Genomic DNA, 13895 nt, shown 5'->3' on the forward strand with positions numbered 1-13895 from the left:
AAATCCTTGTGACCGCTGGGCCCAGCACCCTGGACAGCAACGGCCTGGCCCTGCCCTCTCCCGGAGTGGGAGGGAGGTCCCTTTCCCACCCGCAGGCGTCCCTGCCTCTGCCACGCCCATCCCTATCGGCGCCCCAGGCCTTCCCCCGCTGCTCCTGGAGTCTAGTCTTCGGCACAGTCTGGTAATTAAAAACCTTCAAGGGGGACTTTATTGAGTTAGCATTAGTTATTTTGTCAGGCTAGGAGAGCGAGAGAATTATCTGTCCTCGGGGAGAGGGGGCTGGGCGGGGGCCCTGGGCTGAGATTGGCAGGTGCCTGCCGGTGTGCGCGCGGCTCCGGGGCGCGGAACGCACCGCACTGCGGGCGTGGCACGGGGAGCTGAGCGCGCTGGCGGCGATTCCCACCCCGAGGCTCGCCCTGCGGCATGTCCCACTTCCCAGGCCCTTTTCGGCCCTAGCCTGGAGCTCCGTGGGCCCCTGGATTTCAAAACCAGCCCCTGTCTGAGCCAAGATGGCTGCAGGCGCAGAAGCCAGGGCAAGGGGCTCTTTTCTTCCTGAGCTGGGGATGGGCCCGGCTAAGCCCTTTCCTTCCCGGCCTGGCCTTCAGGCTGGTGTGAGGTGCCCCGGGCTGCTTCTCTCTCTATCCCTTCCCTACCCTGAAACACCCCCTTAGAGTCAGGTAAGGCACACCTGCAATTTGGAGCTGTGACCTTGAGTTAGCCCCACACCTGTCTGCCCTCTGATTTTCACCTGCAAAATTAGGACAGCTGTCTCTCTCTCTCTAGGTTGTCATAAGCAATAACAGAGGTAAAATGTGCACTTCCTTGTCCAGGAGGGGCCGTCTTTATTCCCCTGGATCTGTTTAAATGCCCAGTCTTAGGGAAGGAGCCAACCTTTGCTCCTCTGTCACTCACTTTGTGACAACTTTACACCCTGAATGCTGGCCCTAATCTTGAAAGATAGGTGTGGTCAGCCCATGTTTTAGAGGAGGAAACTGAGGCTCAAAGCAGGAAGGTGGTTTGCTCAGAGTTGCAGCCAGGAGTGAGCAGGCTGGGTCTAGATCTGGGTCTTTCCCCTTTGAGAAGCTGGAAAGCCAATGAAGGCACTTGCCAGCCAGCTCTAGGCCTTGAGCCTGGCCAGGAGGCTCTCTGTGGAGAGGAGGGAGGAGCTGGGCCTCTGGTCCACCCAGGCTTCCTGTTCTGCTCCTGCCTTGCTCTAGGGGCAGACTCCTGACCCCTCCTGTGCCTCCAGGTCCCAGGCCCTGCCTCTCTTGGTGGAGAGCACCAGGGTGGGGTTTGAAGGCCACTGTATGAGATCTAGAGCCCAGGGCTGAGGGCTGTGGAAAGGCTGCAGAGCATGTGATCTGTGCCACACGTGGTCAGACCAGTCACTCAGTAGGGCTCTGGGACTGGGCCTGTACTGGGACAGGCCTTGGGCAAACATTCCCTGGAGGTGCAGAGAACAGAGGCATGTAGGCGCTGACCTGGAGTAAGAAGGCACCAGAGAGCTGCCTGGGCCTCATGCTGGCCCTGGCCCTGGCCCTGGGGCACCTTATCATGTGCATGGTGCTTTGCAGCTCAAGCAGGCCTCCTTGTCTGCCAGGTTCCTGCTCAGACTCCCCCTCTGGAGTACTCCTGGGATTTTGCCAGGCCCACTTCCTGCCTATTCCCCACAGTCCCTCAGCCCGTGTTGGCTGCAATTGGCACACTATGATGTTATCTCCTAGAAGACCCCAGTGTGGTCCTCAAGCTGGCATCTGCTGGGTCCCTGCTTAGTCCCAAATCTGCCTCAGATTCCTCATCCATAAAGTAAATCTGGTCCATGGGGACCACAGTCAGGACAAGGACAGAGATCGTCCTTTTACTGCATCCTCTGTCCCTGTGCATACCCTGTCCTGAGCACTGGGGCCTCAGAGGAACAGGACCCAGAAGGTTTAGGCCAGACCCTCTTACTGTCTATGGGAGCTGGGCAAGCTCCTGGTGTGGATGGTGTGTTAACCTTGACATTGAGATGAGGATTAGAGGCCCAGTGTGTAGAAGGGGCCCAGGAATGTTCATTTGTGCTTTTGTGTTTCCAAAACTCTGCTTCCTTGTCTGAGAAATGGAAGAGAAATGCTCTGGTTTTCTCATGTTCATGAGACGCCTGCATGGTGATGAGAGGTGCCTGCACTTGCCCAGGTCAAAGGCCTGCAGTCCACAGGGGCAGGGGCATAACCAGGGTTCCTCAGCCTGGATAGGCACTGGCTGCTGTTGGGGGCACCATGGAGCCCTGCGTCCCTCACATCTGAAGTCTAAACTTTGATATTCTTTATCTCTACTGAAGGGAATGGCTGAGCCCCATCCTTAGAAGCCCCTGCGTTTGCTTCTTGAGGTCCCGCCACATTCTCTGCCTCCCATTCAGACAGCACTGGACCAGAATCAGGAGACAGGATTCAAGAGGTTGCCTCCTTAGCACCCTTTGGCCAGGGCCTCAAGTACACCTGGCTGAACCATCTCAGGGCACTGGAGCCAGGGATAAGCTCAGCTGACCTGGGTCCACAGCTACCCTGGGCCTCCCCTGCCCTGCCTTGCACACCCTCCCACTCAGCCACACCCTTCCTACGCTCATCTGATTCCCCACACAGAGGCTGCTTTCACCGCATGCACAGCTACTAACGGAACTGCTCTCTTGGGAGGTGGTGCTCCCCAGGGATGGCGCCAGCATAGGGACTGCTGCTCTTGGTCCCTTGTGGAGCGGCAGCCCAGGGCCTGGCCATTTGGCTTGAGCCCTAAGGCCTGTGACCCACAGCAGCTGTAGTACACTGGTCTGTCTGCTCTGTCTGGACTAGTGTGAAGATCCCTCAATGACCGTCTCCTCCTGGAACCCTCCCAGACTCCCAGGGCCTGTGGGGAAGGGTCCACCCTCAGAGCTCAGGCTGAATGTGGGTATTACTTTTCTTTCCACCAGTTTATGAGCTTCTTGAGGAACATTGTGCTTTTCCAGATCTCTGGGCCTGGCATACAGTAGGCACTCAATATATGCTTGTGCTTGTTGGACAGGATATGGAAGCTGGAAGAACGTTAAAGATCATTTCAGAGCAAAGGAAATAGATTCCTCATCCATAAAGGGATGGGACTAGGGTGCAGAGAGCTGCCTAGTGTAAAGGAAAGGGCCCTGGGTTTGAATCTGGGAGCTCAGAGGTGGACCTACCTGGGTCACTTACCTCTCTGTGCCTCGGTTTCCTTATTTGCAAGTGAGCATGTTAAAACTGCATACGATGGTTATAGTGAGATTCAATCTAGGTACAGCAAGAGGGGACACTTTGCAAAGTCCTAGCAGTGTTCTGAGGGCCTTAGGGGGTCCGGGTGGGCAGCACTGAGGTCCTCGTGTGCTCTGGGAGGCTGATCTCTCCCTTATATCACCAGGTGCAGCCTAAGAACAGGCCAGCCCCTCACTCCACTAAAGGAGGAGGCCAGTGGCATACACTTCCCCCAGACCTGTCAGCTTGAGCCAGGCATGTGCTCCTTCTCCTCAGGGATCCTTGAAGCCAGAACCCTTCTGCTTCTGTGCCCTCCCCGGGCTTCTGGTATCACCAGCCGCACATCTGGAGAGAGTCCTTTCTTGTGCTGAGCAAGGGTCAGGAGCAGAGGGCTGCTCCAACAGACCACAGCCTGTCCCCTACAGGTCAGACCTACAGCTGAGCCCTGTCCCCTTCCGTGGGGTCCCCCTTGTCATGCGTGTTTTTATATTTTTGAGCAGATGAAAGATTTCCACTCCTTTTTGTGTGCTTTTTTGGGGACCGGATTAGCCCGTCTCTGGCTGCCCATTTCTCAAAGCCCTCTGTTGAGAGAGACACCAGAGGTCCTGTGCTGTGCTGTTTTTCAGGGATCCTGAGCCTCCTGCAGGTGCTGGGGCAGGGAACTGGGGGTCCGGACAGGGAACTGGGGGTCCGGACAGGATGAGTGGGACAGGCTGCTGCAGTCCCAGCCCCACCTCCGGCCTGGCTTTAAAACCTTGACCAGACCTTGGGGCTGCAGCTTCCTGCCTGGCTGGCCGGGTCCCAGGGAGGGTGGGGGCCTAGCCCTACCTCCTGCAGGCCCCTGTCCCCCTGGCTGGCCCCCATTCCCCAGCAGCCGCCGTCGGGTGCAGGGGGCGCATGCGTGCGGCGGGAGTGAGCCGGCTGTGGAGAATTAATATTCCTGGAACATCGCCCCGGCCGGCTGCACACGCCGAGGAGAATATTACGGCGATTAGCGGTGGGAGTTCGGCCTGCACGCAATATCTGGATGGAGAATTCGGTGTGATTAATCTGGCGCTAAGTAGCAGCCTCCGGGGTCCGCGGGGCTCTGGCATGTTTGGAATGGGAAAAAAGCTCAGGAGTGCAGTGATCTTTGGGGGGCTCTTTGGGGGCCTGCCAGGGTAGCAGCTGGATCCTTGGCAGGTCGTAGGCTCTTGGTGGCCCTGGCTGGGCAGATCACCCCTGGTTTACAGCCACTGGCGAACTGCCAGCTGATAGAAGCGTGCCAGTTAGAATCGCAGCCCTCCGACCCCCGCCCAGGCTTTCTTTCACTCTTGCATTCAGGGTCACGGGCTCTGAGTGGTGGCTTCACTATACCCCTCCCAGTCACCTTCCTGGGCCTCGGTTACCTCATCTGTTAAAGGGATGCATGACTCCTGCCCCGCCATGAAAATATCTACCCCCAGAACGCACACACACCATTTCATGAAGGAGGAAACAGGCCGCGGCATTTTTCAGGAGTGGTGCAAACATGCATGTTGCTGCACAGCTGTTGGGGATCATTGTTAATAATTCTACTAATAACCTGACCTCAGTGGCCTCCAGTTCCTCTTGCCCTGTCTCTCCTCTTTGGGCAACAGCAGATCCGTTGCCTGGAGTCTCCCAGCATGTGTCCACAGGCTGTGATGGCAGGGATGGAACGCTGATGATCTTACAGGTTTGAATCTGTGGTCTCATCTGTAAAATTGGCATAGAAATACCTCAGATCCCTGAAATTGGGGCCCAAGCCAGAAAAGCCAATTCTTGTTTTAGGGTCTGTGGTTCTGGGGCTGTTTTACAGTCTAACCTGGGGCGCTGGTGGGGGTGAGCGGAGGCTGGTGGTGGTGTAGGAGGGGGAAATGTCTACTTGGTCTTCTACACAGCCCTCAGCCCCAGTCTGGCTGCCTCAGATGGAAGCCCCAGATGCCAGGGCTGGAAGGGAGCTCCTGGTCTTCCCTACTGCCCTCTTGTTAAGCACAAGGAAACCAGAGACCAGAGAGGGACTGAGGTCTGGCCAAGGTGGCACTGAAGTGGCAGTGTTGAAGGAGGATCCCCTCTTTGGAGCCAACCAGATCTATGTTGACCTTGGACAAGTCTTCCTTTGTCTAAGCCTTAGTTTCCTAATCTGCAAAATGGGACACTTGTGTCAGCCTGATCTGCAAAATGGGACACTTGTGTCAGCCTTTTGGGCCTGGAACAGAGCTGTCACTCGGCTCTGTTAGCCAGAAAAGGTCTGGGGGTCCCAGAAGGCATTCTAAAGGAGACCCAGCACACATGGGGGCATGCTGCCTCTTTGCCAAGCGCTATTGAGGTGGTAGAATTCAACTGTTGGGCTTTTGCATTCAACTGCTTCAAGCCCTATTGATGGAACATTTCCAAATCTGATTTGTAGGATTTTTTTTTTTTTTTTTTTTTTGCTAGTGAGGCCTGGAATCTCTATGCAACTCATCATTCTGTCCAGAAGTGGATACTGGATCAATCGTCTTCACCACCCCCCTTTCCCATGCAAGCAACATAATGGCCTTTGAAAGGGGGTTGGTTTGTGGTTTCCCAGCAGTAGAGTGGTCTGTGGTCTTGAGCAGCTACATTCAAAACCAGGTTTTTCAGGAGGACCGGTTTCAGTGAGCTCTGGAACAGCTGGGGACAGTCCAGGGCAAGGCAGCAGGGTCAGGGAGAGGCAGGCGGGCTCCATGGGGCTGGCTGTGCATTCACTGCTGACACCTCGGTGGCTGGAACAGTTGGAGCTGAGATAAGCCCTGCTTGAATGAACGCATGACGGGTAGATGGGTGCATGCATGCATGATGGGCAGGATGCGTGCTATGATGACAGGCAGGAGAGGGTGTTGGTTAAAAGCCCGGACTCTGGAGCTGGAGAGTCTGGAGATAAATCCTGGCTCTGCTCTTTATTAGCTGAGAACCTCTGGGTAGCTCAAGTTCAGTTCCCTGAGCCTCAGTTTGCTCATCTGTAAAACAGTTGGACCAGATGATTCCAGCATCCCTCCTACTTCAGTGGGTTTTGTCTCTGTGATATTGGCCTCGTTCCCCAAATAGTAATGGCACCATAGACTCAGTGTACCCTGAACCCTACAGTTTACCCACATACGCCCCAAAACCTTTGCTTCCAAATGGAGGCAGCAGAGCCCCTCCACCCAAGGGTGCATGGGAGTTGTTGCCATAGAAATGAGCCTTGCTTTTGGGTGTGGGTGCCCCAATGCCCCTGTCCCATGTGTTGGCCCCCTCCCCTCCCCAGCCTGGGTGCCTGACCCAGCTTACACACCTCCTCCTCCTGGAAGCCATTCCTGGTGCCTGCTCTGTACTTTCCCTGCATCTTCTGCTGTTGACTTGAGCCCCCGCCTCACTCATAATGGGGTATTCAAGAAGCCACTAGTTGTGTATGTCCATGGCTCAAGGGGGACTGAAGGGAATCCACATTTGTTACTCATCTACTAAGTGCCTGACCCTGTGCTAGCGGGCACATTTGTTTGCATTCCTTGTCTGATATTACCACTCAAAATCTCAGGAAAGTGGAGTGTCACTCTGCTTCGGTGGCGGGGGTGGGGGGAGTGCGGCTCTTGGAGGAGCCCAGTCTACGTTCCTGTGCAGCTCACTTCCTTCCTGCAGCCCGGCTGCACCTCCAGTGCTCTCTGCTGGGCACCTTGCATGCCCTGGCCAGAGGAAGTAATAATGATGGCAGCAAATGCCCATCAGCTCCTGCTGAGTGTCCGCCCTAAGCATTTTGCATCCCTTGCATCATCCCACAGCAACTTGATGCTTGCGCCCATTTTACAGGTGGAGCTTATGTGGCTTAGAGAGGGCAAGTTGCCTCAGGTCACGCAGGAAGGAAGTGGTAGGGCTGAGATTTAAAACCAGACAGCCTGGTGTAGTTGCTTCCGAATCGAATTAAAATTTTCCAGCCTGATCTGGGTGTGGTAGGTGATGCATTCCTGCAATCCAGTGACTCAAGAGGCTGAGGCAACTTAGTGAGACCCTCAGCAACTTCGAGAGACTCTGTCTCAAAATGAAAAGAACTGAGATATAGCTCAAGGATAGAGCACCCTCTGGTCAATCCCCACTATAAAAAAAGAAATAGAGGGCTGGGGATGTGGCTCAAGCGGTAGCGCGCTCGCCTGGCATGCGTGCGGCCCGGGTTCGATCCTCAGCACCACATACCAACAAAGATGTGTGTCCGCCGAGAACTAAAAAATAAATATTAAAAATTCTCTCTCTCTCTCTCTCTCTCTCTCTCTCTCTCTCTCTCTCTTTCTCTCTCTCCTCTCTCACTCTCTCTTTAAAAAAAAAAGAAATAGATATAAACATATATAAATATTTGTATATTTGTATTTTTTCCGGTCCACTGTTTCAGCTGACCCTGCCTGGGTTCCTCTGTGCTTATTTCTTGCGGCATCCACAAGATCAGAGGGGCCCCAGCCAAGGGTCCAAGGACAGGACAGACCTGTGTCCTTGGCCAGCCTCAAAGCCCCACTTGTGGGGACTGGCAAATGAACAGCCAGGTGTGGGACTGCTGGTGTCTGGTGAGGGTCTGTGCTCTGCTGAGACCCTCTTAAGCGGCACTGATCTTACTGCTTCACAAAGGCTGAAATGGGCTCCGAGGGGCTAGGTGTCCTGTCTGTGGTCATACAGCGAGCATGGGGACCAGGATTTGGACCCAAGCAGCCTGCCTCACAGCCACTGCTTCTTGCTTCCTCTTAGGACACTGAGTAAGAGCTGCCATGGGGAAAACATGGAGAGCCCGACTTGGACTCAAGGTCAGGCTTCTCCGTGGCAGTTGAGAGCCTCATGGAACCCCGGCAGGGAGGCAGAGGGGTGAGGAGAAGGTGTCCAGTGCGGGGACAGTGGGTGCAAAGGCCTGCAGGCAGGAGAGAGCAAGGTTGGTTGGAGAACCAAATGAAGGTGTTCTAGATTTCTCCCTGGCACTTGTAGTTACAAGCAGGTCCTCTGAGGAGGGCCAATTACACGGGCTTGCTGAGTGCCCGGTGGGGATTCTGCACCATGGCGGGTCTTGTGTAGAGTCCCAGCCCTGGAGGAGGGAAGGCTGACGCAGAAGACGGTGGTGTCCCCAGGGCTGAGGTGGGAACCCTGGCTCAGGGTGGGGAAAGGCCGGGAGGAACAGAAGTGCTTTCCAGGCAGTGGAGTGGCTTCATGTTCTCCCTGGTAACCCTAAATTTTGCATGTGGGAAGGATGAAGTCACTGAGGACTGGTATTTAGTAGACCCTCATCAAAGGTCAGGTGTGTGCTGAGTTGGGGACGGCCAGTGGTCAGCCTCCCGGGTGCCTTGTGGCACCAGGGAAGAGGGTGGGTTCTGCTGTGGAGTTGGCCGAGCAGGGTCTGGGGTGGCCCTCTGCCAGGCTGGTGCCACAGACTGAAGGGAGCACAGCAGAGTGAGCTGGTGGCTCTCCTCCAAGGGTGAGGGTAGAACATGGTTTTCTGGAGGAGGTGGGCATTGGACAGGGGAGGCCCTACCAGCCAAGGATGGCGTGAGCAGCTGTGAAGCAGGAAGCTCGCTGGGGGCCAAGGATCTGGCCATGGTCCTGAGTCTAGGTCCTGAAGTATGGGTCCCTGTGGTGTCCTACCACTTCCTAGGCCTTGGTTTCCCCTTCCAGATATGGAGCATGGGTACTGACCTCTCAGGCACTGGCACAGGGTTAGATGTGAAGTGTGATGTGCCCTGTGCTAGGCCTGCACATGGTAGGTCCTTGGCCCCTCAGAGCTAGCACCACTGTGGGATACCGAGGGGCAGAGTGGGACCTCAGGCCAGGCCTCTCTTGAATGCCATCTCCCTGAGATGGAATTCAGGGCAAGGGGTAGCTGGCACTGACTGCTCTGCCTTACCCCACCCCTATGGAAACCCACCTTTGTAAGGGGTCTTGAAAGGCTGAGAAATTAGATGCAAGGGCTCATGCCAGTGGTCTGGGGAAGCTTTGGAATGCTCTGGAGCTGCTCGACTGGCCCTGGCCAGCCCTTTCTATCCCCTGTGACCCCAAGCTCAGCTTCTTGCTGTGCAGCCCCAGGGACGCTGTTCCCTCTCTGATCCTCCCTGTGTGACAGGGAGCCCTCTCTGGTCTTCATGACACCACCCAAGGTCTGGGCCTGTGTCTCCAGCACACAGTAGGTGCTCTGTGAACAGTCCCCCTTCTGTGTACCTCACGGGCCTCCAAGAACAGCAGTGAACTGTGATTCTCACCCTCGGTGGGCGTTCACCCCTTTTAAGCCATTCACTCTGGGGCCAATTATAAATAGACACATAATCGCCCCTATCTATGGAGATAAAACGCATTCTTCAGAGATGAGCCACCCGCCCCTCCCTCCCTCCCCTATCCCCCCCCACGCTGGCACACGCTCTCTGCAGTTGAGGAGAGGAGAGATCTCAGGCTCCCCTCCCTCCTCCCTCCCTCCATCCATCCATCCATCCATCCATCCATCCATCCATCTCCTCCCTGCTGCTCCTCCATCTCCACCCTGCAGAGGTGAGCTCCGGCAGGGGCCGTGATGTCAGAGGCTCAGCTGATGTCACCGCCCCGGCCCTGTGACTTCACTTGCCGGCTCGGGCAGGAGGAGCTGTAGGAAGCTGAGGCTGAGGAGAAACTGCCCCCTTCCCTTTTCCTTCTTGGGTTCTCCCTTTCCCCTCCTCCCCGCCGGCCGGGAGTTGTTTTCCTCCGCGGCTGGCAGGGCTGTCGGGGCCCGGGGCAAGTGCGGGGCAGGATGCTGCTGCAGAGGTAACGTGCGCGGGGCGCTCGGTCGGGAAAGTTTGCTGTGGCGAGCGAGGCGTGCCCGCGGGGCGCTCGCTGCGCGGGGCGCGCGGGCCCCAGGCTCCCCGGGGGCGGGCAGGGGCCGCCAGGGCCAGGGCCGGGCCGGGCCGGGGCCTCCCAGGCGGCCTTAACTGCCTGGTCCCCATCAAAAGGCCGCAGCTGCTCGAGTGGCGGCTGCAGCTTTGAAACTGCCATAAAGAGCGATGGAGGGAGGGAGCGCGGGGGAAGCTCGAGCGGCGCCGGGAGGCGGCCGCGGGGAGGGCGGGGGCGGCTCTGTCGGAGCCGTGGCCCGGGCAGAGCGGGGCCCCAGGGCCAGGCCCCCGGGTCAGGGGCCCAGGGGCCCAGTTCCTGTCACTCTGTCCCCTCTGGTCCAGCCGCCGTCGGTGGCCCAGACCCCAGCAGCGAGGTGCAGCGGCCATGGGGGCGGGGGTGACTCTGGAGCCCCCCGTTATTTCCAGATTCTTCCACCTCCAGCAGGCCATTTGTCAGCGGTGATGGGGGACAAAGGAGGGGGCAGTGGGTGGTCTGCTGCGAGTTGGGCGAGGGGCATGGAGCGCAGGCCGGAGAGAAACGCCAACAATTAAGAGGCAGATCGAGGGCTTTGCTGCTCAGGCTGTCGAGGGAGCCGTCATTTTGTGTTAGCGTGTGTGTCTGAGGTGGGAGGAGGGAGAGAGGGAGAATGACAGGAGAAGGATTATGACATTGTGCTGTCTCTGTTTGTGGTAAATGCAAATTTGGCACCAGTGGTTTCCCGGGAAAAGCAGCAGCAAGTAACCCAGGCCAAGGCCTTGGCCTGGACCCACCAAGGGAGCCGGTGCTGGGTGGTTTGAGGTTTTATTTGTTCCTCCCTTTTCTCTGTCTGGCTGTGCTGCTTCCATTTATTTTACAGTGAAGAGCTGGAGATAGACAGGCCAGCATGGCGGGAGGAGCTGGGCCCCCTTCCTCTTGGCTTGTCAGCCCCTCCCCACCCACAGGAGGCCTGGGCAGCTGTCCTGCCCACCCTCCCAGCCATTGCCCTATCTTACCCGCCTCCTGCTCAGGTCTCTCTGTCCCTAGCCAGGGTCACCACTCCATCACTGTCTCAGCCTGGTGGCCTGAGGTCTCTGAAGACTACTTTTGTACAACTGCTTCCCAAGGGTTCGTGGGGACAGGGGCTGGGATGGGGCCTTGGAGAAGGCCCTGGAGAAGGCCAGGGCTGGGCACACCCCCAGCTGCAGTGCTGGCCTGGCCTGTGGGAGGTGTTGGCCAAATGTCCCAGGATCTTGACTCCTGACTGGCCATTGGAACGGGGAGCTTGAGCACACCCCTGGCCAGAAAGCAGCCACAGCCCAAGGACCTGGGCTGCCATGGGGCTCAGCAGGTGCGGTGACTTGGACACAGGTGGTCAGTGTGTTCAGAGCAAGCTTCTAGAGGATTCAGAGGGATGGGCCACAGCTCAGGCCCAGGTGGCCCAGATGATCTGAGCTGAGGAACAAAGTGGGAACCTTCTACGGGTAGAGGCTCAGGGGAAGGCTCTGGCCAGGGCCCAGCCTGTCACACTCTGGGCCTCAGGCTGCTGCCCACATTCTGTTCTTGCTTCCCCCAGAGCTGGTCCTTCTCTTGGACCTCACCACCTCCTATTTTGCCTGGTCTAATCCTCTGGACTCAGTCCCTCCTCCAGGAAGCCTCCCTTGCCCTTACCCTGGGTGGGCTGGGGGCTTGCACCCTGTTTACCACTGGGCCCTCTTGTCTTCCTGGTCACACTGCAGTGGATCTGTCATTCTGCTGGGCCTTTGGTTATGGAGCCTGGGTGGGTGTCCTTCAGTCCACTGACTTTTCAGGCATCCCCTCTGCATCTCTGGCACCTGCTCAAAACTGAGCAGGGGTTTGTTCCTGCAGCTCAGGGGAACAGACTTGGAGATCTCCCAGGAAGAGGTACCACCAGGATGGAGTGGCTCCACCCTGCCCCCATCCTTGACAGTGTAATGGGCTCACTTTGGACAAACCCACACAAAGGGGCATTTCCCCCACAGGGTCTGGCATGTGCAGCCATGCACATGAGAGGCGACATGGAACCTGAGCTGGGGCACCAGGGGCTGTGAGGAAGAGCAGTTGCCTGCTTGAATGGACTTAGCTTTGGGGCTTAGCCACCCTGATGACCTGTGGGGCTCTGGTGCCTCATGGACTCTGTGTGCCAGATGGGAAAGGAGGGAGGTATGGAGAGTCTTTCCCGAAGGCCACGGTGTTGGTCCATTCCAAGCCCTCGGCTGGAGTGCCTCCTGGCCAGATGTGCTGGGAGCACCAGGCTGGGCATCCACAGTGAGGGCCAGCTGGTCCCTGTCAGCCCCCTCTACCCTATCCAGGTCCTCAGAGTGCCTGCCCACTTGGAGCTGGTAGCCTGTCTGGCAGACAGAGGTGGGAAAAGCACAGTACACCCCCCACCTCCAGGCACCTCCACTCCAATGAGCCAGACCTAAGTTGTAGCCTTCCTGGATGCAACTAGTTATGCTCTAGTTATGTGATCTTGGGCAAGTTACTTAGTCTCAGAGCTGCAGTTTTAAAAGGTAGGAGTGGTGATCCCTTCCTTATGGGTATTAAGGAGACCACAGGTACTGCATCTGCACACAGCAGTTACTCAATTAATGGCAGCTGTGTTAATGGTAACTTGGAGCAAGATAAAAAATGCTCTCCCTGGGTCCCCTTGTGAATTCTGACAGGGCAATCTAGAGAGGCTTCCCAGAGGAGGTAGTCTTTGAAGTGTAGGGAGAAGTCTGCCAGGCAAAGAAGGGAGGTTGTGCCACTAGAGATGGGCTCGAGAGCAGAGCTTCCAGGGGGTCTTAGGCATGTCAAAGAGGGTGAACAGGGTTGGAAGAGGGCGCCCAGTTCTTTGGCATTGGGAGCCAGTTCTGGAGGAAGGATGAGCTGACTTGACAGACTAGGTGAGATCTTCCCAAACATCTCGGCTCTTAGCAACTTACTGTGGACACATTCTCCAGGATCCTGCAGAGCTGGCTTGTCCTGGCTCCTCCCCGGCCAGGCTCTTCAAGCTGCTTTGTGGTGTGGGGATTCCCAGGTGGTCCCACACTCTGAGAACTAGCCCGGATTTTTTTTTTTCTATCTCCCCCATGCTGGGATTGAACCCAGAATCTCATGCTGGATTCTTTTAATTTGAAATTTCTGGACTCCTGGGGCCTAGGGCTGGCCTAGGCCACATTCTGAGCTGGGGCCAAGGTTTTGGGGGAAGCAGTTTGGAGGCCTGGTCAAGGGCCTGCCTCTGGTGAGGGCTCTTAAAGCAGTTTCTCCAGGCTGGTCCCTGAGGTGATAGGAAGCTCCTAAAAGAGGCTGGGGTGACAGTCCCCAGCCCTATCCCTGACTGAGATGGCAGTATAGAGGACCAAGGAATAGGGGCCGAGGTGATTTGGCCCCAAGCTGTATGGCCCTAGGCACATCACCTGCCCTCTTAGAGTCTTGGTGTCCTAGGCTAATAGTAGCACCCATATCACAGGGCTGTGGAAAAGGTGACATGAGTTAAATTCTTAGAGAGCACTCAGCCCAGAGCATGGCTCCTAGGGGGCACTTGATAGGAAGCTTAGCTGGGCAGGGTGGTGCACATCTGTAATCCCAGCTACTTGGGAGGCTGAGGCAGGAGGATCACAAGTTCAAGGCCAGCCTTGGCAACTTAGTAAGACCCTGTCCCAAAATATAAAAAAGGCTAGGGATGTAGCACAGATGCTCAGTGGTAGAGCACCCCAGAGTTCAATCCCGTGCCTCCCCAACACACACACAACATTGTTAGCTTAAGAAAAGGCAGCCTCGCACAGGGAAGCCTCAGCACCCAGTATCTGTGGGCCAATGCCATAGTCCCTCCATGCCTCAGGTTCCTGGCTGTAAAAT

This window comes from Urocitellus parryii, chromosome 5 (genome assembly GCF_045843805.1).
Source record: "Urocitellus parryii isolate mUroPar1 chromosome 5, mUroPar1.hap1, whole genome shotgun sequence".
NCBI lineage: Eukaryota > Metazoa > Chordata > Mammalia > Rodentia > Sciuridae > Urocitellus > Urocitellus parryii.